The sequence below is a fragment of the Electrona antarctica genome, assembly GCF_951216825.1.
Source record: "Electrona antarctica genome assembly, chromosome: 10".
Classification (NCBI taxonomy): domain Eukaryota; kingdom Metazoa; phylum Chordata; class Actinopteri; order Myctophiformes; family Myctophidae; genus Electrona; species Electrona antarctica.
In genome coordinates this window covers 48,711,411-48,730,311 of record NC_136791.1, presented here as the reverse complement: position 1 = coordinate 48,730,311, position 18,901 = coordinate 48,711,411, and the positions used below count along the sequence as shown (strand labels likewise).

General features: G+C 42.9%; 1 long non-coding RNA gene across 1 annotated transcript; it reads left to right on the top strand.

The window, feature by feature from the left end:
* LOC306930887 lies at nt 1-866 on the top strand. The gene is made up of 4 exons (XR_013790924.1): nt 1-74; nt 163-263; nt 382-457; nt 656-866. It is a non-coding gene; the product is annotated as an uncharacterized lncRNA (long non-coding RNA).
* The last annotated feature ends 18,035 nt before the right edge of the window (nt 867-18,901 follow it).

Below are 18,901 nucleotides of genomic sequence, written 5' to 3'. Positions count from 1 at the left end.
GCTGTGGGGCCTCACAACACTGCCAGTAGCATGTTGTTGAGAGAGGGGATGGTGAACTGCTGAACTGTCACTCGGTAAGCCTGTCCACTTGGTTTATGCATTGTATATTTGTTTTATTAGTTTTTTGTATGATCTACAATGAAAGTATTTTTATATTGTCAGGTCTGCACTACTCGTATGTTGCTGTAGTAGTCGTGGAGTCCTGTCTAGAATTGTTTGGGGCGTGGCCTCCCCAAATGTGTAGGCACTTAAACTGGAGAATTGTGAGTATATAGATTAGGTTTATGCAAAGATGAACCAAGAAATGGGCTGTTTTAATATATTCTGTAACATGCTATAGTGTCACTGTCTCTAACCTGCATGGTTTATGTCATTTAACAGCTACAGGTGGAGACATGGGGCTTGTTGTTCCTGGGTGACCATTGAGACTGATGTGTTTAACTTAAAGCTGTATTTGGTAAGGGGATCCTTTTATTGGTTTGTGGATTATATTGAGGTTATAGATAGGACATGCAATATTAATTTCTGACGTTTGTTGCATTACATGATATTATGATCTGTGTGTAGTATTTAACAGTTTTGCCCAATTGCCTTTGCTTAGGTATATGTCATTGCTATTGTGCTCTGCTTAACTTTGTTTGTCATTGCCTTATAGGTTCATGTTGAACAAGCGACCCCTAAAGGGCCGCTGTTCCTTTCCTTTCCATTTCTGATTTGATGTGTTTTGTGAAACAACCATTCTTCCCCATTTTAAGTACCATCTCAAACACTACTTTTAACAATTTTGATATGCAAATAAATGTCTTTTGTAACCTGCTTTTTATAAATAAAATAATTGTTAATTTTGTACCACAATCTTGGGTCCTATCTCAACTAATTAGTAGCGGGGTCACGTTTTGGCGTAGCCGGCAGGACCCGGTACATATATAGTGTTTGAGACCAATTAATGTGGGAGATGGTTTGATTTTTTTTGAGTAAACTGCTTGTAAAGGGAAAGGGACAACGGTTGAAGACTACCACGTCTGCTGAAGTTTGCCTGCTAACCAACCCCAACTGCATCCGAACCAGTCATGGCGGAAGAGGAGCTGGTGACGCTCAGGGAGCAGCTTGAACAGATGAGGTTGGAAAATGAGAGACTCAAAGAACCACCTGGCCGAGGTAATGGGGCTCAGGGTGAGAGTAGCCAACGGCGGGAAGTGATTTATATCCCTCCCTGGTTAGAGGAGGTTGAGTGTTCCACAAGGGGTCGGCATATGTCAGAAATCGACAAAGCACTCTTCCTGTATGATCATTTGGAGGGGGAGGCGAGGTCTGAAATAAAGTTTAGGCCACGTGTGGAAAGAGAGGACCCTAAAATAATTTCTGATGTATTGACAGAACTGTATTCATGCTCTAACTCCTATGTTTTATTACAACATCAATTCTTTGATCGCAGACAAAAAGAAAGTGAGTCATTACAAGAATTTTCATTATCACTGTTGTCTATCATGGACAAAATAAAACATTCTAACTCTGATGCTATGCCCAACTCTGCTCAGGTTTTACGAGACCAGTTTGCTGAAGGTGTAAGGGACCATATGCTTCGCAGGGAGCTGAAAGGGCTTGTGCGCCAGACCCCTGGGGTGTCACTCCTTGGCCTGAGGAAGGAGGCCATTCGTTGGGTGGAGGAGGGACAGCCTCAAGGGGTAGGGTACACTTGCCCAACATCTCACTCTCATGAAACACAGGCTTTGGTAACTAGCGAGGCAGTTGATGCTAGACAATCTGAGTATTTGGAACTGAGGGATATTGTAATGAAACAGCAGGAGCAACTCGATATGCTGGTCAACACTCTGGGGGCACAGGGTGGGTACAGGGGGATGCAGAGGCCTAGACAGGCCACTCAATACCAATGGTCTCCAGAGGGGCAGCCAATCTGTTTCCAGTGCAAACGGGCAGGACATGTAGCTCGCTATTGTCAGAGCAATAGCCAGGACAGTCAGGCTACAGTTGCTCTTGACTGCAGGCAGGGTAGAGAGGAGTCAGAACAGCAAAAAAACTAGAGCCCCCCCCAGCGTGAAGAGCCACATGTTGGAGGTGGGGGCAATGGGCTCAAATGTCAAGGACATTGTACCAAAGCAGCAGGCCAAATTTAATATTAGTTTTCCAACCTTACAGAAACGGAGGGTGTACGCCAGTGTTAACAGGTCCTCTTTAGAGGAGCAGCCCCTCAGTTTCCAGTGTAACCAATCGGGACATGTCGCTTACCTGTGTGACTCTAATGACCAAGGAGAAGGTATCCAAGCTACACCGGACTGTGCCCAAAGTTATGAGTCCGTACTGTCAAGACGGGGAGCACCAGTTATCACTGACCCAGGTGGAGAAGCCGTCCCTGCCGCTAGAGACGCATGCACGGGAGAAAAGCAGATGTGAGCGACAGAAGAGAGGGGGCTGTCTGGAGAATGAGGTGTCTGCGCTGAGCCACCACCAGAAGGAACCCATCAGTATGGCCCAGATCCTCAAAGACGACATTAACATCCTCAAACGATCAATGGGCCTTGTGAGCAGGCTGGGGGAGTCTTGCAACCAGGAGCTGGACGATCAGGCAGAGCTACTCCAGCAACTGTACCTCCTAGAAGAGCGCATCACTGTCTACAGGCAGTGTATAGATGAGCTGGAGGAGGAGCTATGCACTGTACATGCTGTGCACAACCAGGTAGATGTCTGGAAGAGACAAGTTCATGACCTCCACACAAAATACGCTGCAGAGGCCAAGAAAGCTGAAAAGTGGCAGTTGAAATATAAGAACCTTCAAGACCAGCACGACATTCTAGTCGAGGAGAAGGAACATTGAAATAAATAATTGTTAATTTTGTACCACAATCTTGGGTCCTATCTCAACTAATTAGTAGCGGGGTCACACACTGTTACACACACTATATTAATTATTACTGTCACAATCACTTTGTAATGCTACTGATGTTTGTGTGCAACATTTGAGCTGACAGACCTTTTTTATGTCAATCAATAAAGTCACCTTAATTCAAGTGATAGATTATATACAGGGGCATGCCATGTGGTCTACCTGCACAGCCTTTGTGATCTACTGGTAGATCACGATGTACCTTTTGGGCTAGCCGCAATTTGCAACTCTAGATTTGTTTACAATGGGATGAATCTAGAGTTGCAATACCCTCCATTGACTCCCCACTCATCCAATTTGGTTTGTGATCTGCTTGTCTGTTTGTGAGTTAACTCACAAACATTGCAGCTGTAGTCCAAGCTTGAATTATCCTCTTTCAATCTGCCGAGCTTGTTTTTCATAAATATCCCCCGTATACATGTTATGAGCTACTTTCTGTCAAGAAATGATGTGCAGGTGATTCTTTTTCTAAGTGCTAGAGTTTGGAAGCACTCGTCATAAGTCACTGAACGGCCCAACATACCACCTGTTTCAAATTTGCACATAATGCAGGAGGCAGCAGCGCGACCCGTTAACAAAAACGAGTGCTTCCAAACTGCAACACTTAGAAAAAGAATCACCTGCAGAGGATGTCTTGACAAAGTCAAGACATGACATGTCTACGGGGGATTTTTATGAAAAACAAGCCCGGCAGATTGAAAGAGGATAAATTCAAGCTTGGACTACAGCTGCAATGTTTGTGAGTTTAACGTTGTTTAAGACAAGCAGATCACAAACCAAATTGGATGAGTGGGGAGTCAATGGAGGGTATTGCAACTCTAGATTCATCCCATTGTAAACAAATCTAGAGTTGCAAATTGCGACTACTTTTGGGCAACCCTTCAATACAGGATTCCTGTCCAGAATTGTTTTATTAAATATAGAGGGTTTAAGTCATTCTGAATGTATGTGTGTTTCTTTTTCTGTCTTTCTTTCTTAGGACGGAGATCAAGGTATAGACGCCGTTGGAAGGCTCTAGCCAGCAAGCCCGCTCAGTCAGCCAACGCAGCCAGCCAGCCAGTGTAGAAAGTCAGGCTGCCAAGCCAGCGCACTTCAGCCATTGCAGCCAAGGGTTAGGGTTAGCCAGGCCTCTCTCGAGGCCTGGCTCTCTGTCTGCCTGGCCCGGTCTGCCCCGCCCTGCCTTGCAGCAACAGAACCAGCCGGCCTGGCAAGCCAGCGAGCTCAGAATGCGAGCTCAGCAAGCCAGCGCTGCGAAAACCTTTACAAGCCCAGACTCGGGATGCCCAGCAGACAGCCAGGGTCTCCTACCTGACAGCCAACAGTCAGCCAGACCAGACCCGCATTTGCAGCAAGCCAGGCTCTCAGCCCTAACAGTGCAGTGCCTTTGATTAGTCATCCAAGCCAAAGGGTAGGGGTTGACTGCCCAGGCCTGTAGTGCCCTTGATTAGTCATCCAAGCCAAAGTGTAGGGTTTGACTGCCCGGGCCCAGTGCAGTGCCCTTGATTAGTCATCCAAGCCAAAGGGTAGGGTTTGACTGCCCGGGCCTCCTGCCAGCTGCCAATGCTTTCCTGCGACCCTTCCTGCTTGCCAAGGTCTGCCACAAACTTTCTGTCCTGTCCTGGCCTGAAACTGTTTTTTTTTTCGGAGTCTGGGCTTGTAAAAGGTTTCGCTGCGCTGGCTTGCTGAGCTCGCATTCTGAGCTGGCTGGCTTGCCAGGCCGGCTGGTTCTGTTGCTGCAAGGCAGGGTGGGGCAGACCGGGCCAGGCAGAGCCAGGCCTCGAGAGAGGCCTGGCTGAGCTGACTAACCCTTGGCTGCCTCGGCCGGCCTACCTGCATGCCTGCCTCGGCCTGCTTGCTTGCTTGCCTGCATGCTTGCCTGTCCCTGCCTGCCTGCCTGCCTGCAACTTGAATGAGGTGTGTAAACACTTATTTTACGGGTGTGGGTGTTGACCGTGGCTTTTGTGTTCTCCAGTTGTTTCTTGAAGGAGAGTGTTCTGTCCAGTGTAACTCCAAGTTACATGGGGTGGGTATGGTTAGGTTTTTGACCATCCCAAGTGACGCTCAGTTCTTTTTTTCGCGTCTCGGTTCCTCAGGTGGAAGCTGCATAGTTGGGTTTTTGATGGGTGACTCAATCTTCTGGAAGTCTGCTTGTTGGGTGGTAATGCAGAGTATTGCAATGTAGATATTGAAAAGGAGTGGGGTGAGCACGCTACCTTGTGGGAGGCCGTTCTTTTGGGATTTCCATTTACTCCTCTGGTCATTTAACTGGACATAGAAGCGCCTGTTGTTGAGGAGGCTTTTGATGACTTGACACAGGTCCAGGTCACTGTCATGTCCAGTAGTTTCCTGACAGGTGTTGGACAGTGTTGTAGGCAGCAGAGGGATCTATGAATGCTGCTCCAGTTATTTGTTTTCCCTCAGACCCATCCTCAATGTGTTGGGTGAGGTTGAGCTCTGTCCAGCACAGGAGCGGCCGGGACGGTCTATGAGTGGCATGAGGCGTTGGAGTAGCAGCCTCTCATAGAGCTTGTAGGTGATGCAGAGGTGGGAAATGGGTTGGTAGCTCTTTGGGGATGATGGGTCTTTGCCATGTTTGGGGATTGCAACCACTTTGGCCTTTCTCCAGACATAAGGGATGGTTTTCTGTGCCATGCATGTGTTCAGCATCCCCAGGAGCCAGGTCTTTGCGTTAGGTCCCAGGTTCTGTATCATTCTGCCATTATGTCATCAATCCCTGCTACTTTTCCAGATTTCAACTTTCCCATTGCAGTTTCGAGTTCTTCTAGGTCGAAGGGTTTGGTTTGAGGGCTGGCTGATTGTGGTTGGTCTGATACCACTGTGATGGTATTCTCCTGTGGGTCGGCAGCGGTGTTTGTTACGACTTTTGGCCACCAGTTGTGATGCAACAGAGTTTGCTGTGACCATTGTGATTATGGGTGGTGTGGTCTTTGCCAAGAAGGCGGATTGTGGCCCATGCCTTCCTGCTGTTTATTGTCATGTTGGTGTTCTCTATAATTTCCTTCCAGACTTTCCTCCGTTCATCCCAAGGGGCCAGTGAGGCTATTCAACGTTGAAGCTCTGGGTCCTAGTGGTAGGAGGAGGGACTACAGGCGGACCCGTGGATTCATGACCGGGAAACCCCGTGCAGCTGGGCTTTAACGTTGAGCGCTCGGTTGCCCTACGTCACCCAGGACCTCAAAGTTGAGGTCCGGGGAGGGACTTCCGGCAGTCTTCCGGGTGCTTCAAAACGCCACTGAGCAACTTCCACTGACATGAATAGCTGGGGGGGTGGAGCTTCGCGCCAGTTCAGTCTCTATTATATATATATACTCTATGGTTCATCCCCAACTTCACTGTCTATCTCCTGTGTTCTCAATTCATCTTGAGCGATGTGTGGGGGGGGAGGTGCCGGCTAGCGCATAAATGCACGTGATCGGCTCCAACTTGAGCAGGCATACTCTGCTGTAGAGAAAGACAGGGCCATGGCAGTTGCACGGATTGTTTGTGGGTCTGCGCCCCACTTGGAGTTCACTAGTTTTCGCAGGATGTTATTGCGGGTGTTGACCGTGGCTTTTGTGTTCTCCAGGTGTTTTTTGAAGGAGTGTCCTGTCCAGTGTAACTCCAAGATACATGGGGAGGGTATGGTTGGAGAGTTTGTGACGATCCCAAGTGATGCTCAGTTATTTTTCCACGTCTCGGTTCCTCAGGTGGAAGCTGCATAGTTGGGTTTATGTGCTCAGAATGCGAGCCCAGCAAGCCAGCGCAGCGAAGATTTCAAGGTCAAGGTCATTTGTACTGGTGAAGGTCATTTATACTGTTCAAGGTAATTTATACTGGCCAAGGTCATTTAAACTGGTGAAGGTAATTTACTAGTCTTATGAAGGTAATTTTTACTGGTCAAGGTCATTGAGGGGCGTGCTTTAGTGCGCGATTCTTCATCATTCTTGAGGATTTGAAAGAAAGGTGAAAATCACTGAAAATCTAAAGGCTATATAGTCCATTGCCTCGGAGGGCATACTATAGTATGTAGTTTTTCACCATTTCGGAGGATTTGAAAGAAAGGTGAAAATCACGGAAAATCGAAAGGCTATAGTCCATGGTCTCGGAGGGCATACAATAGTGTGCCACTTTTTGCATGATTTTTGAGGATTTGAAAAAGGTGAAAAGCGAAAGGCTGTAGTCCATGGTCTCGGAGGGCTTACTATAGTATGTCGTGTTTCACCATTTCGAAGGTCATCTATTCTGGTCAAGGTCATTTATACTGGTGATAGCTGGGTCCAAAATCAACAAGGTCGTGCACTTGGTGACAAGTTTTTGTTTTTTGGGGATGGTGTTATATGGTTATAAGGTTTTCAAAAACCATCGCAAGCGAGTTGGGCTTGCCTCATAGTGGTCTGTTCGCAATGAATCAAATATTAAAGTATATGTTTTTTAACCATATATATATACTGGCCCATTTAATATTAGATTCATTGCAAACGGACCACTAGGGGGCGAGCCCAACTCGTTGGCGATGGTTTTTCAAATCCTTATGCCCATCCCTAACATCATGCCAAAATTCAAGAACTTGTCATCAAGTGCACGATTATAACGAATTGGGACCCAGCTATGAAGGTAATTTACTAGTCTTATGAAGGTCATTTATACTGATCACGGAAAAGTGAAAGGCTATAGTCCATGGTCTCGGAGGGCATACAATAGTGTGCCACTTTTTGCATGATTTTTGAGGATTTGAAAAAGGTGAAAAGCGAAAGGCTGTAGTCCATGGTCTCGGAGGGCTTACTATAGTATGTCGTGTTTCACCATTTCGAAGGTCATCTATTCTGGTCAAGGTCATTTATACTGGTGATAGCTGGGTCCAAAATCAACAAGGTCGTGCACTTGGTGACAAGTTTTTGTTTTTTGGGGATGGTGTTATATGGTTATAAGGTTTTCAAAAACCATCGCAAGCGAGTTGGGCTTGCCTCCTAGTGGTCTGTTTGCAATGAATCAAATATTAAAGTATATGGTTAAAAAACAAAATAATTGATAAGAGATTTTCCAATGGATTCTATTAGTATTGGGTATGCTAAATAACTTCTGGAAAGGCATCATTTTCAAGATGGTGTCCACGGTGGCCTCAGTGAGCTTAAAATGCCTATAAACTGGGATTTAATACATACAAAAATCATAACAATTATGCACTTGGTGACAAGTTTTTGTTTTTTGGCATGGTGTTAGGTATGGGCATAAGGTTTTCAAAAACCATCGCAAGCGAGTTGGGCTCGCCCCCTAGTGGTCCGTTTGCAATGAATCCAATGTTAAATAGGCCAGCATTGGATTCATTGCAAACAGACCACTATGGGTCGAGCCCAACTTGTTTGCAATGGTTTTTGAAAACATTATGCCCATACCTAACATCGTGCCAAATATCTAAAACCTGTCACTAAGTGCATAATTGTTATGATTTGTTATGTATTAAATCACAGTTTATAGGCATTTTAGGCTCACTGAGGCCACCGTGGACGCAATCTTGAAAATGATGCCTTTCCAGAAGTTGTTTTTTTCCTACATTTTTAATGTTATTTAGCATAGCCAATACTAATAGAATACATTGAATATTTTCTTTTATCCATATTATGGGTTTTAACCATATACTGGCCCATTTAATATTAGATTCATTGCAAACGGACCACTAGGGGACGAGCCCAACTCGTTGGCGATGGTTTTTCAAAACCTTATGCCCATCCCTAACACCATGCCAAAATTCAAGAACTTGTCATCAAGTGAAAAATTATAACGAATTGGGACCCAGCTATGAAGGTCATTTACTAGTCTTACGAAGGTCATTTATAATGGTCACGGTCATTTATACTGTTCAAGGTAATTTAAACTGGTGAAGGTAATTTACTAGTCTTATGAAGGTCATTTATACTGGTCAAGGTAATTTAACGGCGCGCTTTAGTGCGCGATTCTTCATCATTGAGGATTTGAAAGAGAGGTGAAAATCACGGAAAGGCTATAGTCCATGGTCTCGGAGGGCATACAATAGTGTGCCACTTTTTGCATGATTTGAAAAAGGTGAAAAGCGAAAGGCTGTAGTCCATGGTTTCGGAGGGCTTACTATAGTATGTCGTGTTTCACCATTTTTGAAGGACCTGTAAATTACAACAAAACAAACTAAGGCACTGGTGTGGTACTCCTGGTTTTCCAGAACGGGGTTCAAGTCCCTGCAGTGCTCTGCTCAATTTGTTGTATTTACATGGTTTATTTAAATGTTCTGCTCATTGTCCATGGTCTCGGAGGGCTTACTATAGTATGTCGTGTTTCACCATTTCGAAGGTCATCTATTCTGGTCAAGGTCATTTATACTGGTGATAGCTGGGTCCCAATTCGTCAACAAGATTGTGCACTTGGTGACACGTTTTTGATTTTTGGTATGGTGTTAGGTATGGTTATAAGGTTTTCAAAAACCATCGCAAACTAGTTGGGCTCGCCCCCTAGTGGTCTGTTTGCAATGAATCAAATATTAAAGTATATGGTTAAAAAACAAAATAATTGATAAAAGAGATTTTCCAATGGATTCTATTAGTATTGGGTATGCTAAATAACATATACAAAATGTGGGTGAAAATAACTTCTGGAAAGGCATAATTTTCGAGATGGTGTCCACGGTGGCATCAGTGAGCTTAAAATGCCTATAAACTGGGATTTAATACATACAAAATCATAACAATTATGCACTTGGTGACAAGTTTTTGGATTTTTGGCATGGTGTTGGGTATGGGCATAAGGTTATGCCCATCCCTAACACCATGCCATGTCAAGTGCACGATTATAATGAATTGGGACCCAGCAATGAAGGTAATTTACTAGTCTTATGAAGGTCATCTATACTGGTCAAGGTCATTTATACTGGTCAAGGTCATTTATACTGGTGAAGGTAATTTACTAGTCTTATGAAGGTAATTTATACTGTTCAAGGTCATTTATACTGGTCAAGGTCATTTAAACTGGTGAAGGTAATTTACTAGTCTTATGAGGGTCATTTTTACTGGTCAAGGTCATTGAGGGGCGCGCTTTAGTGCGCGATTCTTCATCATCTCGGAGGATTTGAAAAATAGGTGAAAATCGCCGGAAAAGCGAAAGTCCATGGTCACGGACCGCATACTGGTCAAGGTCATTTATACTGGTCAAGGTCATTTATACTTGTCAAGGTAATTTATACTGGTCAAGGTCATTTACTAGTCTTATGAAGGTCATTTATACTGCTCAAGGTCATTGATATTGGTCAAGGTCATTGAGCGGCGTGATTCTTCATCATTGTTGAGGATTTGAAAAAAGGTGAAAATCAAGGAAAAGCGAAAGGCTATCCATGGTCTCGGAGGGCATACTATATATAGTATGTCGTTTTTCACGATTTCGGAGGATTTGAGAAAAAAGGTGAAAATTTATACTGGTCAAGGTCATCTATACTGGTCAAGGTCGGTCAAGGTCATCTATACTGGTCAAGGTAATTTATACTGGTCAAGGTCATTTACGAGTCTTATGAAGGTTATTTATACTAGTCAAGGTCGATTCTTCATCATTGTTGAGGATTTGAAAAAAAGGTGAAAATCCCGGAATACGAAAGGCTATAGTCCAAGGTCTCGGAGGGCTTTAAATAAATACTTTCTGAAGTCTATGAGGAAAATGAACAGGGATTTATTTTCCGGGTCTCTCGAGGGGGGGACTGCGACGCTCTATAGTATGCCGTGGTGCAACCCAACGGAGTTGCACCACTTACTTCACACGGGTGTGATTTTCATGATTTTGGAGGATTAAAAGAAAAGAAAAAAGAAGGGCATACTATAGTCCATGGTTTCGGACTTTATGACGTTTTTCATGATTTTGCAGGATTTGAGAACAAGATGAAAATAATGGACCTGTAAATTACAACAAAACAAACTAAGGCACTGGTGTGGTACTCCTGGTTTTCCAGAACGGGGTTCAAGTCCCTGCAGTGCTCTGCTCAATGTGTTGTATTTACATGGTTTATTTTAATGTTCTGCTCATTGTGTTGCCTTTTCATAGATGATAGATGATAACCCCCAGGTCACGCTTTTTCGTCAGGCTTTTTCGTCAGGCTTTTTCTCTGAGTGATTTTCGTCTTTTTTTCAAATCCTCAAAAATGATGAAAAACGGCATGTTTGCCTGAAAAGGAATCTTTGAAATGTTTCATAGTTTTAGAAATATAGTGCTTTTAAATTTGAGAAATTCAGAATGGGGGTCAATGGCAGATTTTGGCAAGTAAAGATTTGAGTGGGGTTTGAACCCACAAGCTCCAGATCATGCAGCCAGTGTGCTAAGTCACTGATCTACTTGCTACCTGCCACAATGCAGTCTGCTGTTCCCTTTGAGTACAACATTGATAAAAAAATAAAATAAAAAAAATAAAATAACAGGAGATTTGTCTATTGTTTCTTTTGCTGTTGTTTATCTCTAGACGTTCAAATGTTTATGAACCACAATGGAAACAAGTCTCTGGCTCTTCTGTCATTATCTATTCAGCCTTTTAAGAACATCATGCACAGTGGCTCACTGGGTACAGAGCCTGCCTGGGAATCAGGCCTTTTTTCAAATCCTCCGAAATCGTGAAAAACGACATACTATATAGTATGCCCTCCGACACCATGGACTATAGCCTTTCGCTTTTGCGTGATTTTCACCTTTTTTTAAAATCCTCCGAAATCGTGAAAAACGACATACTAGTATGCCCTCCGACACCATGGACTATAGCCTTTCGCTTTTGCGTGATTTTCACCTTTTTTTTAAATCCTCCGAAATCGTGAAAAACGACACACTATAGTATGCCCTCCGACACCATGGACTATAGCCTTTCGCTTTTGTGTGATTTTCACCTTTTTTTTTAAATCCTCCGAAATCGGGAAAAACGACATACTATAGTATGCCCTCCGACACCATGGACTATAGCCTTTCGCTTTTGCGTGATTTTCACCTTTTTTTAAAATCCTCCGAAATCGTCAAAAACGACATACTATAGTATGCCCTCCGACACCATGGACTATAGCCTTTAACTTTTGCGTGATTTTCACCTTTTTTTTTAAAATCCTCCGAAATCGTCAAAAACGACATACTATAGTATGCCCTCCGACACCATGGACTATAGCCTTTCGCTTTTGCGTGATTTTCACCTTTTTTTTAAATCCTCCGAAATCGGGAAAAACGACATACTATAGTATGCCCTCCGACACCATGGACTATAGCCTTTCGCTTTTGCGTGATTTTCACCTTTTTTTTAAATCCTCCGAAATCGGGAAAAACGACATACTATAGTATGCCCTCCGACACCATGGACTATAGCCTTTCGCTTTTGCGTGATTTTCACCTTTTTTTTTAATCCTCCGAAATCGGGAAAAACGACATACTATAGTATGCCCTCCGACACCATGGACTATAGCCTTTCGCTTTTGCGTGATTTTCACCTTTTTTTTTTTTTCCTCCGAAATCGGGAAAAACGACATACTATAGTATGCCCTCCGACACCATGGACTATAGCCTTTCGCTTTTGCGTGATTTTCACCTTTTTTTTAAATCCTCCGAAATCGGGAAAAACGACATACTATAGTATGCCCTCCGACACCATGGACTATAGCCTTTCGCTTTTGCGTGATTTTCACCTTTTTTTTAAATCCTCCGAAATCGGGAAAAACGACATACTATAGTATGCCCTCCGACACCATGGACTATAGCCTTTCGCTTTTGCGTGATTTTCACCTTTTTTTTTAAATCCTCCGAAATCGGGAAAAACGACATACTATAGTATGCCCTCCGACACCATGGACTATAGCCTTTCGCTTTTGCGTGATTTTCACCTTTTTTTTTAAATCCTCCGAAATCGGGAAAAACGACATACTATATAGTATGCCCTCCGACACCATGGACTATAGCCTTTCGCTTTTGCGTGATTTTCACCTTTTTTTTAAATCCTCCGAAATCGGGAAAAACGACATACTATAGTATGCCCTCCGACACCATGGACTATAGCCTTTCGCTTTTGCGTGATTTTCACCTTTTTTTTAAATCCTCCGAAATCGGGAAAAACGACATACTATAGTATGCCCTCCGACACCATGGACTATAGCCTTTCGCTTTTGCGTGATTTTCACCTTTTTTTTTAAATCCTCCGAAATCGGGAAAAACGACATACTATAGTATGCCCTCCGACACCATGGACTATAGCCTTTCGCTTTTGCGTGATTTTCACCTTTTTTTTAAATCCTCCGAAATCGGGAAAAACGACATACTATAGTATGCCCTCCGACACCATGGACTATAGCCTTTCGCTTTTGCGTGATTTTCACCTTTTTTTTAAATCCTCCGAAATCGGGAAAAACAACATACTATAGTATGCCCTCTGACACCATGGACTATAGCCTTTCGCTTTTGTGTGATTTTCACCTTTTTTTTTAAATCCTCCGAAATCGGGAAAAACGACATACTATAGTATGCCCTCCGACACCATGGACTATAGCCTTTCGCTTTTGCGTGATTTTCACCTTTTTTTTTAATCCTCCGAAATCGTCAAAATGACATACTATAGTATGCCCTCCGACACCATGGACTATAGCCTTTCGCTTTTGCGTGATTTTCACCTTTTTTTTTAAATCCTCCGAAATCGGGAAAAACGACATACTATAGTATGCCCTCCGACACCATGGACTATAGCCTTTCGCTTTTGCGTGATTTTCACCTTTTTTTTAAATCCTCCGAAATCGGGAAAAACGACATACTATAGTATGCCCTCCGACACCATGGACTATAGCCTTTCGCTTTTGCGTTATTTTCACCTTTTTTTTAAATCCTCCGAAATCGGGAAAAACGACATACTATAGTATGCCCTCCGACACCATGGACTATAGCCTTTCGCTTTTGCGTGATTTTCACCTTTTTTTTAAATCCTCCGAAATCGGGAAAAACGACATACTATAGTATGCCCTCCGACACCATGGACTATAGCCTTTCGCTTTTGCGTGATTTTCACCTTTTTTTTTAAATCCTCCGAAATCGGGAAAAACGACATACTATAGTATGCCCTCCGACACCATGGACTATAGCCTTTCGCTTTTGCGTGATTTTCACCTTTTTTTTAAATCCTCCGAAATCGGGAAAAACGACATACTATAGTATGCCCTCCGACACCATGGACTATAGCCTTTCGCTTTTGCGTGATTTTCACCTTTTTTTTAAATCCTCCGAAATCGGGAAAAACGACATACTATAGTATGCCCTCCGACACCATGGACTATAGCCTTTCGCTTTTGCGTGATTTTCACCTTTTTTTTTAAATCCTCCGAAATCGGGAAAAACGACATACTATAGTATGCCCTCCGACACCATGGACTATAGCCTTTCGCTTTTGCGTGATTTTCACCTTTTTTTTTAAATCCTCCGAAATCGGGAAAAACGACATACTATATAGTATGCCCTCCGACACCATGGACTATAGCCTTTCGCTTTTGCGTGATTTTCACCTTTTTTTTAAATCCTCCGAAATCGGGAAAAACGACATACTATAGTATGCCCTCCGACACCATGGACTATAGCCTTTCGCTTTTGCGTGATTTTCACCTTTTTTTTAAATCCTCCGAAATCGGGAAAAACGACATACTATAGTATGCCCTCCGACACCATGGACTATAGCCTTTCGCTTTTGCGTGATTTTCACCTTTTTTTTTAAATCCTCCGAAATCGGGAAAAACGACATACTATAGTATGCCCTCCGACACCATGGACTATAGCCTTTCGCTTTTGCGTGATTTTCACCTTTTTTTTAAATCCTCCGAAATCGGGAAAAACGACATACTATAGTATGCCCTCCGACACCATGGACTATAGCCTTTCGCTTTTGCGTGATTTTCACCTTTTTTTTAAATCCTCCGAAATCGGGAAAAACGACATACTATAGTATGCCCTCTGACACCATGGACTATAGCCTTTCGCTTTTGTGTGATTTTCACCTTTTTTTTAAATCCTCCGAAATCGGGAAAAACGACATACTATAGTATGCCCTCCGACACCATGGACTATAGCCTTTCGCTTTTGCGTGATTTTCACCTTTTTTTTTAATCCTCCGAAATCGTCAAAATGACATACTATAGTATGCCCTCCGACACCATGGACTATAGCCTTTCGCTTTTGCGTGATTTTCACCTTTTTTTTTAAATCCTCCGAAATCGGGAAAAACGACATACTATAGTATGCCCTCCGACACCATGGACTATAGCCTTTCGCTTTTGCGTGATTTTCACCTTTTTTTTTAAATCCTCCGAAATCGTCAAAAACGACATACTATAGTATGCCCTCCGACACCATGGACTATAGCCTTTCGCTTTTGCGTGATTTTCACCTTTTTTTTAAATCCTCCGAAATCGGGAAAAACGACATACTATAGTATGCCCTCCGACACCATGGACTATAGCCTTTCGCTTTTGCGTTATTTTCACCTTTTTTTTAAATCCTCCGAAATCGGGAAAAACGACATACTATAGTATGCCCTCCGACACCATGGACTATAGCCTTTCGCTTTTGCGTGATTTTCACCTTTTTTTTAAATCCTCCGAAATCGGGAAAAACGACATACTATAGTATGCCCTCCGACACCATGGACTATAGCCTTTCGCTTTTGCGTGATTTTCACCTTTTTTTTTAAATCCTCCGAAATCGGGAAAAACGACATACTATAGTATGCCCTCCGACACCATGGACTATAGCCTTTCGCTTTTGCGTGATTTTCACCTTTTTTTTAAATCCTCCGAAATCGGGAAAAACGACATACTATAGTATGCCCTCCGACACCATGGACTATAGCCTTTCGCTTTTGCGTGATTTTCACCTTTTTTTTTAAATCCTCCGAAATCGGGAAAAACGACATACTATAGTATGCCCTCCGACACCATGGACTATAGCCTTTCGCTTTTGCGTGATTTTCACCTTTTTTTTTAAATCCTCCGAAATCGGGAAAAACGACATACTATAGTATGCCCTCCGACACCATGGACTATAGCCTTTCGCTTTTGCGTGATTTTCACCTTTTTTTTTAAATCCTCCGAAATCGGGAAAAACGACATACTATAGTATGCCCTCCGACACCATGGACTATAGCCTTTCGCTTTTGCGTGATTTTCACCTTTTTTTTTAAATCCTCCGAAATCGGGAAAAACGACATACTATAGTATGCCCTCCGACACCATGGACTATAGCCTTTCGCTTTTGCGTGATTTTCACCTTTTTTTTAAATCCTCCGAAATCGGGAAAAACGACATACTATAGTATGCCCTCCGACACCATGGACTATAGCCTTTCGCTTTTGCGTGATTTTCACCTTTTTTTTAAATCCTCCGAAATCGGGAAAAACGACATACTATAGTATGCCCTCCGACACCATGGACTATAGCCTTTCGCTTTTGCGTGATTTTCACCTTTTTTTTAAAATCCTCCGAAATCGGGAAAAACGACATACTATAGTATGCCCTCCGACACCATGGACTATAGCCTTTCGCTTTTGCGTGATTTTCACCTTTTTTTTAAATCCTCCGAAATCGGGAAAAACGACATACTATAGTATGCCCTCCGACACCATGGACTATAGCCTTTCGCTTTTGCGTGATTTTCACCTTTTTTTTAAATCCTCCGAAATCGGGAAAAACGACATACTATAGTATGCCCTCTGACACCATGGACTATAGCCTTTCGCTTTTGTGTGATTTTCACCTTTTTTTTAAATCCTCCGAAATCGGGAAAAACGACATACTATAGTATGCTCTCCGACACCATGGACTATAGCCTTTCGCTTTTGCGTGATTTTCCTTTTTTTTTAAAATCCTCCGAAATCGGGAAAAACGACATACTATAGTATGCCCTCCGACACCATGGACTATAGCCTTTCGCTTTTGCGTGATTTTCACCTTTTTTTTAAAATCCTCCGAAATCGGGAAAAACGACATACTATAGTATGCCCTCCGACACCATGGACTATAGCCTTTCGCTTTTGCGTGATTTTCACCTTTTTTTTAAATCCTCCGAAATCGGGAAAAACGACATACTATAGTATGCCCTCCGACACCATGGACTATAGCCTTTCGCTTTTGCGTGATTTTCACCTTTTTTTTTAAATCCTCCGAAATCGGGAAAAACGACATACTATAGTATGCCCTCCGACACCATGGACTATAGCCTTTCGCTTTTGCGTGATTTTCACCTTTTTTTTAAATCCTCCGAAATCGGGAAAAACGACATACTATAGTATGCCCTCCGACACCATGGACTATAGCCTTTCGCTTTTGCGTGATTTTCACCTTTTTTTTTAAATCCTCCGAAATCGGGAAAAACGACATACTATAGTATGCCCTCCGACACCATGGACTATAGCCTTTCGCTTTTGCGTGATTTTCACCTTTTTTTTAAATCCTCCGAAATCGGGAAAAACGACATACTATAGTATGCCCTCCGACACCATGGACTATAGCCTTTCGCTTTTGCGTGATTTTCACCTTTTTTTTAAATCCTCCGAAATCGGGAAAAACGACATACTATAGTATGCCCTCCGACACCATGGACTATAGCCTTTCGCTTTTGCGTGATTTTCACCTTTTTTTTAAATCCTCCGAAATCGGGAAAAACGACATACTATAGTATGCCCTCCGACACCATGGACTATAGCCTTTCGCTTTTGCGTGATTTTCACCTTTTTTTTAAATCCTCCGAAATCGGGAAAAACGACATACTATAGTATGCCCTCCGACACCATGGACTATAGCCTTTCGCTTTTGCGTGATTTTCACCTTTTTTTTAAATCCTCCGAAATCGGGAAAAACGACATACTATAGTATGCCCTCCGACACCATGGACTATAGCCTTTCGCTTTTGCGTGATTTTCACCTTTTTTTTTAAATCCTCCGAAATCGGGAAAAACGACATACTATAGTATGCCCTCCGACACCATGGACTATAGCCTTTCGCTTTTGCGTGATTTTCACCTTTTTTTTAAATCCTCCGAAATCGGGAAAAACGACATACTATAGTATGCCCTCCGACACCATGGACTATAGCCTTTCGCTTTTGCGTGATTTTCACCTTTTTTTTTAAATCCTCCGAAATCGGGAAAAACGACATACTATAGTATGCCCTCCGACACCATGGACTATAGCCTTTCGCTTTTGCGTGATTTTCACCTTTTTTTTAAATCCTCCGAAATCGGGAAAAACGACATACTATAGTATGCCCTCCGACACCATGGACTATAGCCTTTCGCTTTTGCGTGATTTTCACCTTTTTTTTAAATCCTCCGAAATCGGGAAAAACGACATACTATAGTATGCCCTCCGACACCATGGACTATAGCCTTTCGCTTTTGCGTGATTTTCACCTTTTTTTTAAATCCTCCGAAATCGGGAAAAACGACATACTATAGTATGCCCTCCGACACCATGGACTATAGCCTTTCGCTTTTGCGTGATTTTCACCTTTTTTTTAAATCCTCCGAAATCGGGAAAAACGACATACTATAGTATGCCCTCCGACACCATGGACTATAGCCTTTCGCTTTTGCGTGATTTTCACCTTTTTTTTAAATCCTCCGAAATCGGGAAAAACGACATACTATAGTATGCCCTCCGACACCATGGACTATAGCCTTTCGCTTTTGCGTGATTTTCACCTTTTTTTTAAATCCTCCGAAATCGGGAAAAACGACATACTATAGTATGCCCTCCGACACCATGGACTATAGCCTTTCGCTTTTGCGTGATTTTCACCTTTTTTATCTTTAAATCCTCCGAAATCGGGAAAAACGACATACTATAGTATGCTCTCCGACACCATGGACTATAGCCTTTCGCTTTTGCGTGATTTTCTTTTTTTTTTTAAATCCTCCGAAATCGGGAAAAACGACATACTATAGTATGCCCTCCGACACCATGGACTATAGCCTTTCGCTTTTGCGTGATTTTCACCTTTTTT